The sequence below is a fragment of the Trichomycterus rosablanca genome, chromosome 6, assembly GCF_030014385.1.
Source record: "Trichomycterus rosablanca isolate fTriRos1 chromosome 6, fTriRos1.hap1, whole genome shotgun sequence".
Lineage (NCBI taxonomy): Eukaryota > Metazoa > Chordata > Actinopteri > Siluriformes > Trichomycteridae > Trichomycterus > Trichomycterus rosablanca.
This window is the reverse complement of record NC_085993.1, coordinates 5,445,447-5,467,337: the sequence shown is the minus strand read 5'-3', so window position 1 is coordinate 5,467,337 and position 21,891 is coordinate 5,445,447. Positions and strand designations below refer to the sequence as shown.

The following is a 21,891-nucleotide window of genomic DNA, read 5'->3' as shown; positions in this document are numbered from 1 at the left end:
TTACAGCTTGCAACAGCTTTTTGTAGTTTAGAATTCTTTCTCTCCTTGTTTTAGTAAGTATTCAACCACTCTTCCATGCAGAACATGTCTATATACGATACACAGCATGTTGCATGTTAGCATCTACTCATTCTTCATGTGCAATGTTTCTTGTACCACCGACTGCCACACAACCTCAAAGCGTAGGTCTACTGCCATGCTTAGCATTGGGCAGGTCATCATTTGCTTCTCCTTTTTAAATTTTACCTTTACCTGGGACCTGGATTTTGTTTAGCAATTTCAGTTTTTTTGGCATGGTATGCAAGGTTTGGTCCAGAGTAGTATAGTGTATTAAACCTTATGTTGGCTTGAACCTTTCTGCAGGTCCTTTGCCTTTGTTGTCAAAGACAAGCTGCATAAAAGACTGATGAAAACAGGTTTTGCTAATAAACAATGCATCTGTGGAACTGTTTGACAAAAAAGAATTGGTCATCCATTGGCGCTTGGGTGGTGCACCAGTAAAACTCGAGTTTATGAGTTTGAATCTCAGCTCTGCTAACGGCAGGCCAGGTGCCTATACACACAATGATTTGCTCCCCCAAGCAAGGGAATGCAGAAGTAAATTTTTCATAACCTCCTCTGCTAGCTGATCAATGGTGCCTGCACAGAGACTGGGATAACTGATTAGTGCCTGACTCTGACTCTGTGCACGATACGGATCTCCATATGATTCCGCCTCGTGCAGAAAAGAAGAGGTCGGAGGGGTCACGATGCTCCTCAGTGAGGAGTGGAAGTCAGCAGCAGTGGAGGACGTGAAATGCGTTTGGGTAATTGGATACGACTAGATTGGGAGGAAAATACAATACGTCATCCAATACCTGTAGCATAGTGCATGAGCATCGATCTCAACACTTGATGGCGGGAGGAAGGGTTATGAGTAGTTGTGTACATTTGTACAGAACAGCTTTTTGTAATACTGTTATTGATAAGGAAACTGGGACTGTTGTAGAGGGCCGGACCAATAGGCTGATCTTAATTCTGCTCAATATTAATTTGATCTCTGTATTAAGGCAGTAAATTGTATGTTTTTGATACTCTGTTACTGGTAGAATAGATGTTACAATCAGGCAATGAAAATGAGAAGCAGGCAGAGTAAAAACATCTAAATCATTTAAGCATTTAACCAACTTTCACAAAAAACAGTTTTGAACTAAATGTGCAGGTTTTAAATTTAAAAACCTGACTTTTAAAATGTGCACGTTTTAAACTTTACACAAAGTGCTGTTACTATTTTATTTGTAGTTTAATTACCTCATTTGCTGTTTCTCAGTCTATTGTTCTTGTTGGATATTGTTTCTAGATGTCACAAAGCTGGTCTTTAATGCTTCAGTCCTGAATGTGTTAAACTTGATAAAAAAATTCTTGTTGCTTTTGCAGTTCGGATGTGACGGCTCTGTATTGTACAAGTTCCTGTCTGCCTGTTTCACTGTCGCCTCACAGCAAGAAGGTCCTGGGTTCAATCCAGGTCCTTTCTGTGTGGAGTTTGCATGTTCTCCCCGTGTCTGTGTGGGTTTCCTCCAGGAGCTCTGGTTTCCTCCTACTGAGATACAAGTGAGGTAAATTGGAGATAAAAAATTTTCCATGACTGTGTTTGACATTAGACTTGTGAACTGATGAATCTTGTGTAATGAGTAATGATAGCTCAGTGGTTAAGGTACTGGACTAGTAAACAGAAGGTTGCCGGTTCAAGCCCCGCCACCACCAAGTTGCCACTGTTGGGTCCCTGAGCAAGGCCCTTAACCCTCAATTGCTCATCGTGTTCAGATCATTGTGTAAGTCACTTTGGATAAAAGCGTCTGCTAAATGCTGAAAATGTAAATGTAAATGAGTAACGACCGTTTCTGTCATGAATGTAACAGAAGTGTAAAACATGACGTTAAAATGTTAATAAATTTACCTTTACAGCATTTAGCAGATGCTTTTATCCAAAGCGACTTACAGTACTGTGAGAGTATATTATCTGAGCAATTGAGGGTTAAGGGCCTTGCTCAAGCGCCCAACAATGGCAACCTGGCAATGGTGGGGCTTGAACCAGCGACCTTTGGATTACTAGTCCAGTAACTTAACCGCTAGGCTACAACTGCCCTAATAAATAAATAAATAAACCTCTGCATATGTAGTACCGTAATGGCGATTTACACAGCTTCACATCTGACTTAAAAACAAAAAAACAAAATGAGAAGTCTAAGTCCTGATCAATCGCACTCACAGTTTTATTTGCCAACACGTTACAGTGAGGCTGGATACATTCCTACACACACACACGAACTTACACATTTTGGTAAACTGGAAAAATGACTGTCCCTTCTAAATAAATACAATGCTATTGTATTGCATATATGATGTACACTTATATATGTCTTATTTCTAATTACCTCTGACCTCATGCGGGCCGATCAGAGACACCCAACAAGCCAGATATGGCCCAGGGGCCCTTTAATGTCCAGGTGTGTATTAAAGTGTTTGTGCAGGTGCTTTCAAACTGATCGACTGCAGGGTGAAATAACAGAAACATCATCTAGATCAGGGGTGTCAAACTCATTTTCACCGAGGGCCACATCAGCATTATGGTGGCCCTCAAAGGGCTGATTGTAACGTATCCTGCTGTGATTGCAGTCACATTGCTGTTTTTCTTGGAGGCTGAATTCAGCATTTATATTGTTCTACTTTACCACAGACACGGCCTCATAACACAAGAGACGCACCGGTTTCTCTTCCTGAAGCACAAACTTGTTTTCACTTTCATTAAATTTCCTCCTCATGCTTAATTTTCTTACTGATCTTCTTGTACATTTTAGGATCATGTGTAAATATGTGTAACATCATCTACTGGCGGGATGTGTCACTTTGCAGGTCACAAAATCAGCCTGCATTTTGAAAGATGCAGTTTATTTAGGATTTTACAGTGTATTTTTAAGACAATCATTCTGCCCTCACTAATAGTTTATCCCCCTTTCTCAGCTAGACAGACAGACAGACAGACAGACAGCTCCCTTCAGAATATAGTCGGTTTATTTGCTCCCCAGCTGTGTGCATCAAAATGAAGTAAAAATACAAACAATAAAAACAATAAAGAACCTAATACAGTAAAAGCACACAGCTGTAGTCAAGTGTTACATCTGGTACAATATGAGATTTAACCAAACGTAAAATAACGAGCTAAAATTGTGTGTAAAGATATTAATTGCTATAGTAACGGTAACAACAGTATTTAATTACGGTAAATTTGTAACTAAAGCGCTGTGATATACTCACTAAACATTTACTAACAACTGAGAATATAAACGCCACTACTTACAGACAATGCTTGGGTATTATATTGCAATATAATTATTTGTATTTATTTATTATTGTTTACATTACTGACTACGCTACCCCGCGTTCTCTTTGCCGTAAAAGTCACATGGCTTCTTAGCGAAGGTTAAAGTTAGTTGCCATGAAATTATAAGCGCGTCTCTGTAACGACTCGAACCATCACAACAATCATACAGTCGTTTAAGCTCTCGCGGGCCGGATCAAATGACGCGGCGGTCCGGATTAGATCATAATCATTAATTATTTGAAGTTAAAGTATTATACGACTTTAGTTTAACTTTATTTGTTTGGTTGTTTTGCAGGAATTCTCATCAATCTAGTTTCACTTCATCTGCACGGACTGTTGGACTCCGCGTGCTGTAAGTGTTTTACATTTCAGGAATGTTTCTCTTATGCACCAAACATAGTGTGTACAGTATACTCTACATACATGTCTAGCCCGTGTAATCCAGCGACTATATATAATTTAAAGCTGTTCACTTTCTTTATTGCCTTTCTCAGTGCTTGGGTTCCAGGGTACATGATGCTATGTAAACCTAGCCTTTAAGGCAGCGTTTCTCAACCTTTTTTGCACCACGGACCGTATAAGTGAATATAAGATGTACAGGGGTTGGACAAAATAACTGAAACACCTGTCATTTTAGTGTGGGAGGTTTCATGGCTAAATTGGACCAGTCTGGTGGCCAATCTTCATTAATTGCACATTGCACCAGTAAGAGCAGAGTGTGAAGGTTCAATTAGCAGGGTAAGAGCACAGTTTTGCTCAAAATATTGCAATGCACACAACATTATGGGTGACATACCAGAGTTCAAAAGAGGACAAATTGTTGGTGCACGTCTTGCTGGCGCATCTGTGACCAAGACAGCAAGTCTTTGTGATATATCAAGAGCCACGGTATCCAGGGTAATGTCAGCATACCACCAAGAAGGACAAACCACATCCAACAGGATTAACTGTGGACGCAAGAGGAAGCTGTCTGAAAGGGATGTTCGGGTGCTAACCCGGATTGTATCCAAAAAACATAAAACCACGGCTGCCCAAATCACGGCAGAATTAAACGTACACCTCAACTCTCCTGTTTCCACCACAACTGTCCGTCGGGAGCTCCACAGGGTCAATATACACGGCCGGGCTGCTATAACCAAACCTTCGGTCACTCGTGCCAATGCCAAACGTCGGTTTCAATGGTGCAAGGAGCGCAAATCTTGGGCTGTGGACAATGTGAAACATGTATTGTTCTCTGATGAGTCCACCTTTACTGTTTTCCCCACATCCGGGAGAGTTACGGTGTGGAGAAGCCCCAAAGAAGCGTACCACCCAGACTGTTGCATGCCCAGAGTGAAGCATGGGGGTGGATCAGTGATGGTTTGGGCTGCCATATCATGGCATTCCCTTGGCCCAATACTTGTGCTAGATGGGCGCGTCACTGCCAAGGACTACCGAACCATTCTGGAGGACCATGTGCATCCAATGGCGGTGCCGTGTATCAGGATGACAATGCACCAATACACACAGCAAGACTGGTGAAAGATTGGTTTGATGAACATGAAAGTGAAGTTGAACATCTCCCATGGCCTGCACAGTCACCAGATCTAAATATTATCGAGCCACTTTGGGGTGTTTTGGAGAAGCGAGTCAGGAAACGTTTTCCTCCACCAGCATCACGTAGTGACCTGGCCACTATCCTGCAAGAAGAATGGCTTAAAATCCCTCTGACCACTGTGCAGGACTTGTATATGTCATTTCCAAGACGAATTGACGCTGTATTGGCCGCAAAAGGAGGCCCTACACCATACTAATAAATTATTGTGGTCTAAAACCAGGTGTTTCAGTTATTTTGTCCAACCCCTGTAAGTTCACAGACGGGCGGGGAAGGGAGGATTTAATATTATTTAATATTATTTACATTTACATTTTCAGCATTTAGCAGACACTTTTATTCGTGGAGATTCGTGGAATCCAGCTCTACTTCCTCTTACTATCGTTTTCTTTTGATGGAGATCTCTGTGGCCTCACTCACTCATGCATACTTCACAATGTTCTTCCAGCCTCTTCTTGTCTGTTGCTGTTCTGCAGGAATCTCGCCAACATGGACAAAGTTCAGCATTTAATGCAATAGTCCTGGCTCTTCCTTTCACCACAGACACTCCCTCACTCGTTCCCACTCTCTCTCTCTCTCTCTATCTCTCTCATGCTGTCGCTATGTGCACACACATACACACTTTCTGTCTTTGACAATAGAACCTGACAGCATGCCTTTTATGGCAAAAATAGACTACTGCGATGATTTCACGCCCCTCGCTTCTTTCCACAGTGACTAGAAAGCTCCCGATGATGCCATGATTAGATCACCCTCATTCCTGCTGTGACTTTCGCTTGCTCTCATTGCCTGGAACAAAAGCCTCATTTTTTTCACCTGCACGTTGGACTTTCCCCCTCTGTGTTCGCCTGAATTATCTCAGCGTGCTCAGTTTACTGACTTATAACCTGCATGTTTGGCTCATGATGGTCATCCAGTATGTAAAGGTGTCTGAAACTAAAAATAGCTCTTCTGCCCCAAGGAAGCTAGAATGACTATGTGGAGGATGTTTGTGCATTAAGGCTTTATTGTTAGACTGGAATGAAGCACCGGTCACATGGTGCTATGGATCTTTTTGTTAATGCATGGACCTGTCTTTGCTAAGTGTGCAGGATTTATTACTGGTAATGGATTCCAGCCAGCCGGCATTTCTAGTACAAATATTCCTGGAATATGTAGCAATACATAGAGATCCTGCTCTCTGGGTGAAAGAGGACAGTGTGTTCTAATGTAGTTACTAGAAATACATTTACATTTTTTCAGCCGACAGGCGTTTAATGCAAAGAATCTAGTCCATGGTGCAACATAGTTCGAAGAAAATAATAGCCACTATTCCTCATGCACACTAGTCACAAAGCATTCTGCTAGAGAAATAGTCTAGCAAGAAATGTCTGATGCCATAAGGACTTAGCACAGGCCTGCAGAATTCTGGTACACAGTTCAATTCTGTAATGATGTAGGGATGTTTTCTGCTGCAGGAAGAGGCAAGCTTGACCGTCTGACTTGCTTAAAAGGAATTTTTTGGTGAGATTTGAAGGAAGCAGCTGTAGCACAAAATACATCACATTTCAGTGCTTAGCAATAAGTACGCAAGCCCACATTGACTGGACTCAACTCAACAAGTTTGAGTCTCAGTGGCACAATTTTGGATATGATCAATTTATGCAAGAACTGCAATGCCTACCACAGTCATGGCTTTTACATAGGGTGTGCTCGAAAACCTAGGGAGCTGCCTTGCTGTCTTACTGCCTACATAGGCAGCTGCCTCAGTAGAGAGGATTCTAATAAGTCATCGACTTATAAGGCAGGTTATTCGAACGCGCTACTTAGACAGCGATTCCATCGGGTTTTGCTTACTAAGCTAACAGTTAGCGTCTTGTCATTCAAACCAATGGAATGGGGTGGCACAGCGCGCTAGCATGTAAACTAACATCTCCCTCCGTGTACCGAAAACGGTTCAATTCGCTGACAAGCCTGAACTTGCAAATGAAAACACTTGTGCAAGTTTATACAAATTAAAAATCAATAATAATTTATTTACGTTTGAAAATAACTCCGTTCGTGTCTCCGCACAGTCCGGCAAGTTTTTTTTATTTTTCTGTGAGAGAAGAGCTGCCGCACTGAATGCTGGGATTGCTTTGGTCACTAAGGACGCTTCCGATGCTCACTCGTTCTTAAGTCAAAATGACATTAAAATTTAAAGATGCCTAACTAGACAGCATATTAAGGCATCTAGGATTTCGAACAGCCTCATTCTCGGGAGCGCGCGTAGGATGATATCAAATGTGTCTATGTGGAGAGCTGCCTAGCTTTTTGAACACACCCATAATAAGTATTTTGCCATGTTATACTGTAAATGGCAAAACAGCTTTGTGTCACTGCGCCCCAAACCTAAAAACAATCCACACTACTGATTGACAGAATTTTTTTGCTTTATTCACATGTGGTTTTGTATTAAATGGATTTTAGTTTATACAAAAACGCTCTGCAGCATCATTGTTTGGAGACGTGAGAAGAAACAGCGGAAGTATAAAGTGTCTTCATTGTTTATTTTTTATTCATCTATGGGTGAAATAATTCATATTGAAACCACAAGTGATTCCAGGATGAGGAAACTTGCTATCTAAAATGCAAACCCACTGTTTCACAGTGTGGCATTTCCCATAATGCCATGCTAGATTTAAAGTTGTATTAAATAGTTCGTGGTTTTGTGAGACAGTGAGAATCAGTTTTGCTTCTCTACGTCTGTGCTTTGCCTCTGTCTTTTGAAAGTGCTTTAAAAAGTTCAACGACAAACTGGGTCAGAGTTCAGTCAGACTGATCTAAGCGAGGCCACAAGTGGTAAAATCGAATGACAAAGCAATTCATGTGCACAGTGCAAGACGCTCAAGGTAGCGCAATGGCAAGGAAACAATGGCACAGCAGCACTGAAGCTGTTATTCTGATCATGTGAATGCAGCCTTAGTGGTATCACTAACAGGCAGAAATACACCGATCAGCCTCAACATTAAAACCACCTCCTTGTTTCTACACTCACTGTCCATTTTATCAGCTTCACTTACCATATAGAAGCACTTTGTAGTTCTACAATTACTGACTGTAGTCCATCTGTTTCTCTGCATGCTTTGTTAGCCCGCTTTCATGCTGTTCTACAATAGTCAGGACCCCCACAGGACCACCACAGAGCAGGTATTATTTAGGTGGTGGATCATTCTCAGCACTGCAGTGACACTGACATGGTGGTGGTGTGTTAGTGTGTGTTGTGCTGGTATGAGTGGATCAGACACAGCAGCGCTGATGGAGTGACACATCACTGTCACTGCTGGACTGAGAATAGTCCACCAACCAAAAATATCCAGCCAACTGCATTCCATGGGCAGCATTCTATGACCACTGATGAAGGTCTAGAAGATGACCAACTCAAACAGCAACAACAGATGAGCGATCGTCTCTGACTTTACATCTACAAGGTGGATCAACTAGGTAGGAGTGTCTAATAGAGTGGACAGTGAGTGGACACGCTATTTAAAAACTCCAGCAGCGCTGCTGTGTCTGATCCACTCATACCAGCACAACACACACTAACACACCACCACCATGTCAGTGTCACTGCAGTGCTGAGAATCATCCACCACCCAAATAATACAGGTGGTCCTGTGGGGGTCCTGACCATTGAAGAACATCATGAAAGCGGGCTAACAAAGCATGTAGAGAAATAGATGGACTACAGTCAGTAATTGTAGAACTACGAAGTGCTTCTATATAGTAAGTGGAGCTGATAAAATGGACAATACTGTATATAAGTCATTATTTATACTTAATGGGATTTGGTCTGCTCCACGTGATTTAAGACTTAACTCAATTAAATGAAATAGGGAGAGAATTACATAATAGCTGAGACTTCTGCACATGCCCAGTATTTCAGAAATGAACTAAAAATGACTTTTCTGTTTTTATTTGCTTCACTGTTGCTAATCACTAAAGAATTTCATTACTAATCAGTTTATTGTCAGATACTGAAGCGTAATTGAAACTTAATTTTGATGATAAGCTGCTGCAGCCTTGACCTTCATCATTATGAACTCTGGTACTTGGGTTGCTCTGTATGATCAGAATATTATATTGCATTTTTATTGCAATAGATTGTGATTGTGATCTGCTTTACAGCAAACGGAAACACACTGATAAACATTTTATAAAATCTCTGTAAAATGTTAACCCACATTATGTGAAGATTATTACTTATTCATCCTGAATTTTTCTTTGTGATTAATTGGAAGGGGATGGAGGGGTCTTTTGCAAACTTTAATTTAACTTTTTTGATTTTACAAACACTCTCTGCTAGATTTCTTGAAGAAATCACAAGCTTCTTGCTATCACAAGTTTGACCTTGTCAGATGTATGAATCACAGCCTCCTTCCTAGAAGACTTTCTAACAGGTCTGACTAAACAACTTTCCAAAAAGTCAGCAAAAACAATCGCTGCTCAAGCTATTTCTGTTCTGCCAAATATAGTAAAAAGAACATAAACATATCAGCTAAACAGAATCCTGGAAAACATGTTTGTCATCATTTCCTTTACACATCTGGTTTTTATCATTTTTACCACTTTCAGCCACAGCTTGTTTACTGCAGACAAGTCTAGAACTGACACGGTTCTACAACCACTGATCTGACTGACTGTCTTTCTCTCTGACTTGACTGACTGAATGTCTGACTGACTGTCTTGTCTGCCTCTGACTGACTAACTGAATATCTGACTGTCTCTTCTGATTGAATGACTGTCTGTCTGTCTGTCTCTGACTGACTGTCTGACTGACTGAACTTGTGACTGACTGACTCAGTGAATTTCTGTCTGACTGTCTTTCTAGTTGACTGACAGACTGTCCCTCTGTCTGAATGCCTGACTGACTATCTTCCTCTGACTAACTGACTCACTGAATTTCTGTCTGACTGACTGTCTCTTTGAGTATTACTCTAGCCTGCTAGCACTAAGATCCAGGATTAAGTCTTAGCGGTGCTGTCGGCTGGCCGGGTGCATACACAGACATGATTAGCTTTGTATTATGGATGGCTGAAAGCCCTGTGATGGAAGGGTATTTCTGCCTTACACCCAGTGTTTCCCGGTGGAACTAGACCCACAGCAACCCTGACCAGGATAAAGCTCTGATGAAAGTAAAATTACGTGAAATAATTATTATGAAAGGTTTTTCTTCCCATTTTGCGAAAAATTCCTTGCTCATATGTAGGGATGTAACGATACACTCTACCCACGGTGCGATACGATTCATTAGACTGGGTTCACGATGCAATTTTTCCTGATTTTTTTTTAAACAAAATGAAATTGAAGACAAATTATGACAAAGTTTTCTTTTATTATTTCTCTTAAAAATGTAAATAAAATACTGTATTTGTGCTTATGTTTTATTTATCTAAATAATGAATGCCCTTTTATTTCTGAGGTAGGTACAAACTATGCAAAACAATGCTTATTGTGTAAAAAAAAAAACTAAACTGAAATTTAAAAACAAATCCAACATTAAATAAATAAATGAATAATACAAATAAAGAAAGTTATCCTCACATAAATAAATATGGCTGGAGAATTCCCTACCTGGCAACTTTGTGAAGTGCCATCAACCAGGTGAGGTGAATAGCACCAGCGCCCTCTGCTGTTTAAAGTGAATATTGAGTCATCTTAAATAAATAACCCATTTGAATCGTGACACATGTGCACCGATTTTTAACTGTCTTGTGGTGCATCGTTACATCCCTACTCATATGACATGATGATTAAAAGTTGCACATTTGGACATGTGGTGAAAAAACAACAACGTTAACCTTTCCAAACAGTTTCAGAACTGAACTTTAGTTAACCTGGATATTCAAACCATGTGTGAAAATGATCTTACACTGCAGTTAGCTTTACAGTTCTTTTAGTGCAGTACATTGCAGCACGTCTTAAATTCTTGCACATCTGGACAGAACAAGCTGGAATTTCAACTGATGTTTGATGATTTTGCAAACAATGTAGACAGCACCTTATGAAATTGTTAGAATGAACCAGTAACCTGCATATTCCAGAGTGGGTCTTTCAAAATCCTCACTATAAAGTACCCTCAGTCCTGGTCATTTCAAAATGAACCACAGCTGCGCCACAGCTGCAATCACTGAGGAACCGCAACACATGCATTATTTCACAAATCTGTTTCCACCACCACATTATTTATTACATTTGCATTTAGTTTTTTTTAATGCAAAGCTCAACCATCATCGTTATGCTAATCAAGCAGATATAAATGGGTGGTGCAGACCTGCAAAATTCAGTTCAGTAGTTTCCTAGACATGATGAAAAGCTTTATGCACATTTAATTTGCTGCATTCCTTGCTCATTCCTGTCTGATGTGTCAACCCTTTATCATCACATCATCCCTCCAGACACTTTGGTTTTACACCACTTCTCTTTTTTTCTGGATTCCTTGAGGATTTAATGGATTTTAGTTGTTTGAAGGTATCCTATCCCTCTTATCCCAGATGTATCTCTACACTCGTTTGCAACTCAAATGGTGTTTAGTCCCAGTCAAAGTGTGAGCTGTGTGCGTCATGTGCAGACTGCGGGATTTGTTTGTGTCTGCGCAAATAAAAAAATCCATTTTTAGCTTTAAACTGTGTTAGCTGCACAGAAATTAGCTCATTATCTTCATGTCTTCAGCTGATAAGCAGAGAGGAGCCACATGAATGCTTAGTTTATAACTTGACTAGCTACCTTTCAAATTTCCAGTTGTGGCTTGAATGAAGTAAAAGTAACACACAAGGTGCTGACTGGCTCATTACTGGCTGATTGTTATTCCTTCTCCCGCTTTGTACATACATTTTTGATGGGTAGTAATAAAGGGAACAGAATTGGGCTGGTCAGGTGTACCCAGCAAGTCCTAGTGGCAGTAATGTTGTGTGTTCATTTTATTATATTATTTTTTATTCTTTATTCTGGTTGCAGTTTCTGTCAGTCATAGCAAAGGAGGTGTAACCTGTACCTGTCCATCCCTCTAAACCTGGAGTAACCTTTATACTCGTCAGTCCCTGTAAACCTGGTTCATCCATCCACCAGTCTCTGTGAAAGAGGTGTAACCTGTGTACCTGGTAGTTCATGTAAATATGGTGTGACCTGTCAGTTCAAGTAAAGCAATTTCCTGTATTCTTTTTACAGTTTATTGCATCACTGTATTTTTTATTTAAAGATATTATACACCGATCAGCCAAAAAAATATCCAGCCAACAGCGTCCTTTGACCACTGATGAAGGTCTAGAAGATGACCAACTCAAACAGCAGCAATAGATGAGCGATCGTCTCTGACTTTACATCTACAAGGTGGACCAACTAGGTAGGAGTGTCTAATAGAGTGGACAGTGAGTGGACACGCTATTTAAAAACTCCAGCAGCGCTGCTGTGTCTGATCCACTCATACCAGCACAACACACACTAACACACCACCACCATGTCAGTGTCACTGCAGTGCTGAGAATGATCCACCACCTAAATAATACCTGCTCTGTGGTGGTCCTGTGGGGGTCCTGACCATTGAAGAACAGGTTAAAAGCAGGCTACAAAAGTATGTAGAGAAACAGATAGACTACAGTCAGTTATTGTAGAACTACAAAGTGCTTCTATATGGTAAGTGGAGCTGATAAAATGGACGGTGAGTGTGGAAACAAGGAGGTGGTTTTAATGTTATGGCTGACCAGTGTATAACATTCTTATCCTATTAAACTGTTGGCTTTTCCTTCACATTTGCTCACACATTTTAGGTTTTTGAAAGGATTGATGTACATTTGCTTGCATCAGGTCTTTGAGCAGTTTAATTTAGAACAGGTTTATTTAGAATATATTCCTCACAAGCCTGGCAGGCACGACTGTAGTGCATTGAGTCAGTATAGAGAGCTTTGATGGTTGGTTGGCACTTAGACTGAGTCAGTGTTTTACTTTTGATTAGAAAAGAAATGCTGTGCATTTCTTTATTTAAGTAATTATTCTGCTTGTTCTTGCTTCTTTATCTTATTGACTGTAAGGAGAAGAATGTTGAATGGAATTAGAGCAAAGGGGACTGACTCACTTGTCCATACAATTTTATCTCGTTATGCACATTTAGGTGATTATTAAACCATTTGCAAATAACAGGACATATTTTTAGAATTTCAGATAACATTATTTAAATATTCACAAATTAAGACATTTTTACTATAGTGTTAACAAAAAGCTGTACACTGTGACTAAACATTCTTATTTTAGAATAAAACATTCTGCTTGTATTATTTAATTATTTTTAATAAGTTACTGCATTTCTTTCCCCTGTCCCACGTGGGTGGTTTGGGTCTGATGAATGTTTATTTGGCGATAAGTATGGACAGGATTTTGCATACTCATTGCTGTTTATGGGTTGTTTTTAAAATTGATCTAAAAAGAGGAAAAATCGCCGCTCAGGTGGCGCAGCGGTAAACGCGCTGCAACCGGGGCTGGATCTCGAAAGTGCGTCGTTTCGAGTGCAGCTCTGCCTTCACCGGTCGGGGCTGGGCGGCTATATGAACAACGATTGGCCTGTTGTTCAGGTGGGGGGCGGGATTTGAGACCGGAGGGGATGCTCTCTTAGGACTGGGGCGGTTGCGCCCTCTGCTGGCTGGTTGGTGGCGCCTGCATGGAGACGGGAGGGGGTGCGGCGGAGTGTGTGATCCTCCGTGCACGGTGCTCTGCCGCGCTGCACTCGTCCGAATTACGCTGCTGTGTCTGATCCACTCATACCAGCACAACACACACTAACACACCACCACCATGTCAGTGTCACTGCAGTGCTGAGAATGATCCACCACCCAAATAATACCTGCTCTGTGGTGGTCCTGTGGGGGTCCTGATCATTGAAGAACAGGGTGAAAGCAGGTTAAAAAGATATGTAGAGAAACAGATGGACTACAGTTAGTAATTGTATTTTGTTATTTGCCAGGTTCCTTATCAGTTTTAAAAGTACTTGTTTCTGCTTTTTGCTTAGTGAACCTAAGGAGAGGAATGCTGAATTAAATCAGAGTAAAGGTTACTGACCCACTTATGCGTGGACATGCAATTCTATCCGGTTGTGCTTTTTTTCCCCGCTCCCTCAGTGCACACCCAGAGCCTGATTACGCACTATCACTGCCACGCTGCAGTGCCAGCTTACTCACTCTTACGTTGCCTGTCGTGCATGCGTAGGTACACCATGTACACTGCTGCGCGAATGGAAAATCCTTCATTTACTCTTCCATCGTCAGTGTTTGCAGATAGATTTTCATGTTTGTAAGGAGATACTGAACAAAAAAAAAAACGGGGTTTTTTCTTTCTGCTAGCGTGAGTGGGCTTTTTCTATCCTGCACCACCTAAAAGACGTTATTTATAGAACTTGAGGGCACAGTGAGGTTGTCAGGGTTGGAAAGGGGTGGGAAAGAACGCCCCGGCGGTAATAAGTGCTGCATTTGAGTTTTAACTGCAGGGTGTGGGGGAAAAACGCATGGTCTATTGCAACACCGACTCAGCCAGATTCCTCTCAAATAAGCTCGGTCTAGTCTGCACGTCTAGACGCGGACACATTGGCGCAACCTAAACGCCGTCATTCATGCACTGATCTTCCAGTTGAGAATCAGGGCTGCAGGAAGTGTGCTTAATTCCAGGAGTACGGCCTAGCACTTCCCTTCTCTTTCTTCTTTTCTCATTTCCTTCAGCTAAAGCCGAGCTGGATGTGCATCCGGTCCAGCTGCTGATTGTTTACTGATACATTAAAAAAATGATTTTTTTTTTTATGTGGGAAGTGTGTATGTGCACACATGCATGCTCTCCTTTGCAGATTATAGAGCACACAAAGATAGGCACACACATATACTGACAGTCCAAGAGGTTGGCACGCAAAGGATTTGGATTAAATATCTGGCCACCTAACACACAGCTCAGTTCCAGTCTGGCCCATCCCTTATGCCACTGTGCAACTTTCCTGTAACTGGTTTTTATGGCAGCTCTTGTAATTGTGTGTTTTTTCTGTTTATGGGAAACAGACAAATCCCTTTTTCTTTTTTTCCTTCCTGCAGAATAAATCTATTGGAATGTGAAGCAGACATGCAATACTCACACATGACAGCATGCAGTAAAAAGACATGTTTTTGAGAACAGTGATGAATATCTAGCAAACAGCATTTTGTCTGAATGTTGGTGTGATAAAGTATCTGTGTAGATGATAATGCCCTGTATTTTCTAGAGTACTTGTTAGTAAAAGGTACAGACCTGTTATATCACATTGGAAGAAAAAACACTGTTTCTCTTCTCCTGAAGAAGTCATTCGGATTGAGTGACGAAACGTATCTCTACAACAAACTTGTGTCCAGATGAACTGATTAAACTTTGTGGATTTGTGTACCTGGATTATTGAGCATGCATCAACAGACTGTTTCTCTTGGTTGTTTATAGATTGGCGGATGGACAGACATTTATCGATCAGATAGACAGACAGACAGACAGAGTGAAAATATTCAAGTTACATAATGAATTGGTAACACGTAAGGGATTGGATGCAAAAGAAGGATTCACCAAATGCTCAGTCTTTGCAAGCAGAGATGTGTCATGCCTCACCACTTTGTGACGATCTTTGTGTGATAATTAGGTCAGTCAGGTCCAATTTAGTTATTTCACTCTCTATCCTACATAATATTGTGAAATGTTTGACAGAATCTAGAAAAATCTCACCTCAGACATTTCCATTGGAAGCGGTGAGGGTGGGAGGAGGAGTAATCGGTCGTGTCTGAGAGACTGAGAGATGCTTATAGTCCGGATTTAGCGCCATCTGATTTCCACCTTTTTGGACGGTCAAAGAAGCTTTAAGGGAAAGAAGATTTTCAATGTGATGATGCAGCGCTGCATCAGTGGCTACACGCTCAACCAAAAACAGTTTTTGCTGATGGCATTAAAAAGTCGGTACGGTGCTGGGAAAATGCATCGGAAGGTGACTGTGTAGAAAAGTGATGTTATTTGTTTTTGAAATTCTTAATAAATAGAGTTTAAAAAAGTGCGGAAACTTTTTAAAGAACATTTTTGCCAGGCCTCATGCTGCATGTGCCACAACTGCGTGACTTTGTAGACCCAGAGTGTGTCTCTTTGACTGGACTGTCCAGATTTGTCTCCTATTAAAAATGAAGGCACAACATGAATTGAGCAGCTGAAGTCTCAAATCAAGCAAGAATCGAGAAAAATTCCACTTGCAAAACTGCAACAATTAGTGTCCTCTGTTACTAAACTATTATAAAGTCTAATAATAGGAAAGGTGATGGAACACCGGCATGTTGTAAAAGATCCCAACTTCTCCAGTGGTGTACAAGTACTGTTCCTGATTTTAGTAAGTATGGTGTAATATTATTATAAATATGGTGTTTCTGCTAAATGAGGAATTTGGAGCGATTATGAGTCGCCAAAAATGTTATTGTCATGTATAGGTTAAAGAATTGATCACACCCAGTAAAAATATGGAACTGGGGTTGGGAATACAAGATAAACCAGCTGGATGAATCGCTTAGTGTGCAAACACTTTCGATGCACGCAAGTCAGGTGGTTTCTGAGAAGCAACATTCATTTTAGTCCTATATAACTGATGCCACCTTTTTTTTTTTTACATGAAAGCAGGTGGGGTGAAGCAGCAGAAATGACTCCACGTTATTTCACATGTTCCAAGACGTGGAACAGTTTGCTAATATAAAGGACAATTTAATGCAGATAGCATAAATCATCAGCACAACACTGATTGGATGGCACAGGGGTCTGTTCCCAGTGTTTCCTAGTAGAGCCTGACCCACTGTGACTCAGACCTGGAGAAAGGTGTGATCTCTGAACTCATCTTCTTAATGCAAAAATATTTGTAACACCAGGTTTTTTGTTTAGTATCAGTCTTCAAATCCACCCTTAATGCCACAATATTTATTGTTAAGTTGTCTGTGATCCCAAATAGTTAATAATAATTTGATGATGTATTATAGATGTAGTTTGTTCACGTTACCTTAAAGCTACACTGCAAACATGCATGCATTTATGATTTCAAACAGGACTGACAGACAGTAAAACGTCTCTCTGGCTGTTGGTTTTCATTTTTGCCTGCTAGTGCTGTTTATTTTTCACCGGTTTCTCGAGCCTTTGCATGAGTTTTATTTTCAATGCATTTTTTCTGCCCTGTTATTTTGTAATGTTAGACGACCCCTAAAAAGAAAAAAAAATTTTGTTGGAATGTCCAACAAGTTCATGGTCAGGTGTCTAAATACTTTTGGCCATACACCGATCAGCCATAACATTAAAACCACCTCCTTGTTTCTACACTCACTGTCCATTTTATCAGCTCCACTTACCATATAGAAGCACTTTGTAGTTCTACAATTACTGACTGTAGTCCATCTGTTTGGACTCTGTTCTGTTCCATCTGTTCATCCTGTTCTTCAATGGTCAGGACCCCCACAGGACCACCACAAAGCAGGTATTATTTAGGTGGTGGATCATTCTCAGCACTGCAGTGACACTAACACACCACCACCATGTTAGTGTCACTGCAGTGCTAAGAATGATCCACCACCTAAATAATACCTGCTCTGTGGTGGTCCTGTGGGGGTCCTGAAGTTGCTGAAGTTTTTAAATACCGTGTCCACTCACTGTCCACTCTATTAGACACTCCTACCTGGTTGGTCCACCTTGTAGATGTAAAGTCCGAGACGATCGTGCATCTATTGCTGCTGTTTGAGTTGGTCATCTTCTAAACCTTCATCAGTGGACACAGGACGCTGCTCACGGGGCGCTGTTGGCTGGATATTTTTGGTTGGTGGACTATTCTCAGTCCAGCAGTGACAGTAAGGTGTTTAAAAACTCCATCAGCGCTGCTGTGTCTGATCCACTCATACCAGCACAACACACACTAACACACCACCACCATGTCAGTGTCACTGCAGTGCTGAGAATGATCCACCACCTAAATAATACCTGCTCTGTGGTGGTCATGTGGGGGTCCTGACCATAGAAGAACAGCATGAAATGGGGCTAACAAAGCATGTAGAGAAACAGATGGACTACAGTCAGTAATTGTAGAACTACAAAGTGCTCCTATATGGTAAGTGGAGCTGATAAAATGGACAGTGAGTGTAGAAACAAGGAGGTGGTTTTAATGTTATGGCTGATCAATGTATAGTGTATTTATATTTATTATTATTTATATTTAGTGGACACTTTTATCTGACACTTTTTCTCCTGAGAACTTCTCTGTGCTTTTCTGAAAGATCACAGAACAGATACAAAGTGTTCGACTGATGCCGAAACATTTTGCAGATCAGCACGAGGTCGGTGTTACATCAGTAGTTCAGAAATCACCTAGCACTAAACCAAAATAGAAAAAACACCGTCAGTATGAAATTTCATTTTCATGTCATGCCAGTGACACCTGCTAAATTTCACACCCAGGTTTTAGCGGTGGTGAGCTAGTGTAATATATCACTATATATATTAGGTGGTGGTGAGTGTAATATATCACTGCACCACCAGAGTTTGATAACACTTACCGTGCAAATGCTATTTATCCCAAAGCCCCCATGACTGTATTTGACATTGAAAACTTAAACTGATGAATCTTGTATAACCAGTAATTACTTGTCTTGTCATGAATGTAACCACAGTGTGTAAAACATGACGTTAAAATTCTAATAAATAAATAAATATCCTATAGCCGGATGAATAGGAGGGGTGAACAAGGAAGAACAACCGGCGTAAAAACTGAGCCACGTGAAATATGCCGAAAGGAATCATTCATGGTATTTTAAGAGCCAACAGCCATGTATTGGTGATGTCATATACCGTAAACCAGTAGGTGGAAAGTACATTTCGAGTGTGTGCACAGCACAGTATATAAACCTCTCAGCAGGCTAAGTGGAAGCATGTTGTGAAACCGCTACCAGAAAAAGTGTGTACACATACAGGAAAGACATGTTCAAATGTTTAAATGAAATTTAAACCACAAGATATTAGATATCTAAATATTAGACCACAAGATTATTAAAAAAAAAAAACACTTTCCACAGTAAAATTGAAACCATTCTTTTCAGAAGTCTTCACCCTGGATGAGACCAACATGCAAATATATATATGTGTATAACGAGGCCTGATTAGTTAGTCGCACCGTAACAGCTTCAGTTACAGCACAGAGTTTCTTTTTAGGTCATTCATTCGTCAAACATGGCATGGTGGCGCAGTGGGTAGCGCTTTCCCGCCCCCAGCAAGAAGGACTTTGGTGCGATTCCCTGGCTGTGCGACCAGGGTTCTTTCTGTGTGGAGTTTGCATGTTCATCCTGTGTTCGTGTGGGTTTCCTCCCACAAGTCCAAAGACATGCAGTCAGGCTAATTAAAGCTATTAAAAGTGTGCGGGTGTGTGTGTGAGTGTGTGTGTGTCTGCCCTGTTTCTGGGGTGTTACCTGCCTTTTGCCCAGTGACCCTGACCAGGATGAAGCTGGTGGTAAAACAGACAATAAACAAATGAATATGTCAAATTGATGGTTTATAGTTTTTGTTAATGAAACTATACAAGGAGAGGGCGGCACAGTGGCTTAGTAGGTAGCACTGTCGCCTCACAGCAAGAAGGTCCTGGGTTCGATCCACAGGTGGGGCGGTCCGGGTCCTTTTTTCTGTGTGCATGTTCTCCCCGTGTCCGCGTGGGTTTCCTCCGGGTGCTCCGGTTTTCTCCCACAGTCCAAAGACATGCAAGTGAGGTGAATTGGAGATACTAAATTGTCCACGACTGTGTTCGATGTAACCTTGTGAACTGATGAACCTCGTGTAATGAGTAACTACCGTTCCTGTCATGAATGTAACAGAGTGTAAAACATGACGTTAAAATCCTAATAAACAAACAAACATTTGCCAAACATGGCACGGTGGCACAGTGTGTAGCATTTTCCCGCACCCAGCAAGAAGGGCCTTGTTTTGATTCCCCGGCTGGGCGACCAGGGTTCTTTCTGTGTGGAGTTTGCATGTTCTCACTGTGTTCATGTGGGCTCTTGGGTTGGTTTTATCCCCCAAGTCCAAAGACATGCAGTCAGGTTAATTGAAGCTATTAAAATTGTCATAAATGTGTGTGTGTGTGTCTGCCCTCTTTCTTGCCCAGTGACCCTGACCAGGATATAGCTGGTGGTAAAACAGACAATAAATAACTGAATATGCCAAATAGATGGTTCATAGTTTGGGTTAATAAAACTATACAAGGATAAGGTGGCACAGTGGTTTGGTGGGTAGCACTGTCGCCCCACAGCAAGAAGGACCTGAGTTCGATTCCCAGGTGGAGCAGCTCTGATCCTTTCTGTATGGAGTTTGCATGTTCCCCCGTGTCTACATGGGTCTCCTCTAGGAGCGCCGGTTTCCTCCCACAGTACAAAGGCATGCAGTCAGGTTAACTGGAGATACAAAATTGTCCATGAGGGTGTTTGATATTAAACTTAAACTGATGAATCTTGTGTAATGAGTAACTACCTGTTTTGTCATAAATGTAACCAAAGTGTGTAACACATGATGTTGAAAAAAAATGCTATTAAAATTTTTTTTTTAAAGTACAAGGAGAAACATGAAGATCTAGCAGTACAGAGATAGTCGTCCACTGTGTGTGTGTGTGTGTGTGTGTGTGTGTGTGTGTGTTGAGTTGAGAGAGAGTGTGTGAGAGTAAATGCTGAAACGTTGTGATCATGTCCTCTGGGTTAAGTATTCATCTGAGCATGCAGGTCCAGCCTGTCTGAGGAGCCTCATTAGCATCTCGCCACACACAGCGCCCCTATCTGCCTCCACTTCAAGATAAAGCACCTAGAAAACAGCTGAACAAAGCCCACCTTTGTACACACACTGTACTGAACAACCCATACATGCTCAAAGATCAAGAACTGTGCTCGTACAATGAAGATGTACAGTTCTTAACCGCCGCGGTGTGACTCACTGCTTTCATCTTTTACATCTGTACAACGACACGGCGAGAACTAACAAGACAAGAACGCGAACAAAGATCTGATGCTTCTACAGAAGAGGGACGAGTTGGGAGAACGCCTCTCTTTGGTCTGTCAGCTGGGTTTTAAAAGGGGTGCAGAAATGTTTGCTTAGAGGGTGGCAGCGTGACCACCTGTGCTGGCCTTCATTTACTTTTTTTGCATTTTTGTAAAGAGGAGCTCAAAGAGACTTAAATTTTGCTTACAAAGCAAAATTGACTACAAAAGCTTATGGGGTAAACAATACATTGTATGGCCAAAAGTATTTGGACACCTGACCATGAGATTGTTGGACATCCTATTTTAAAAACAAATGGTATTAAAAGAGTGAGACCTCTATGTGGTCTTTTTTTTGCTATAACAACAGCCACTCTCTTAAGAAGGCTTTTCACAAGACTCACAAGTATATGTGTGGGAATTTGTGCCTGTTCAGTCAAAAGAGCATTTGTTTGGCCACAGACTAATGTTGGTCAAGAAAGCATTGGTTGATGTTCCAGTTCATTCTAAAGCTGTTTAGTGGTGCTGGGGTCAGGGCTCTGTCAAGTCGAGTCAGCTTTATTTATACAGCACTTTTTACAATGAACATTGGGTGTGTTTGAAAACCTAGTGAGCTCTCTACATAGACGCATTTTACGTCATCCTACGCGCGCTCCCAAGAAGGAGGCTATTCGAAATCCTAGATGCCTTAATATCCTCACTAGTAAGGTATCTTAAAATTTCAACACTATTTTGACTCAAGAACGAGGGAGCATCCAAGGGTCTGCTGTAATGTGCAAATAAACAGACCAAGAAATCACATTTGATATGACTACTTGAATGGAAAATAAAAGAAAAGAAACAAAGACAAAGCGGCTCAAAGCGGCGAGGCACCGGAACAGTTAGAACAGTTAGATAAGCGCAGAACTGGAGCA

General features: G+C 41.2%; 1 protein-coding gene across 1 annotated transcript in view; it reads left to right on the top strand.

The window, feature by feature from the left end:
* The window catches only part of gng12b (guanine nucleotide binding protein (G protein), gamma 12b), a 90,406-nt gene that overhangs the window by 41,751 nt on the left and 26,764 nt on the right, over positions 1 to 21,891 (top strand). The window contains exon 3 of the mRNA XM_062997310.1: positions 3,657 to 3,713. The gene's annotated coding sequence lies outside the window, so the exon portion shown is untranslated. The remainder of the gene's footprint in view (positions 1 to 3,656; positions 3,714 to 21,891) is intronic.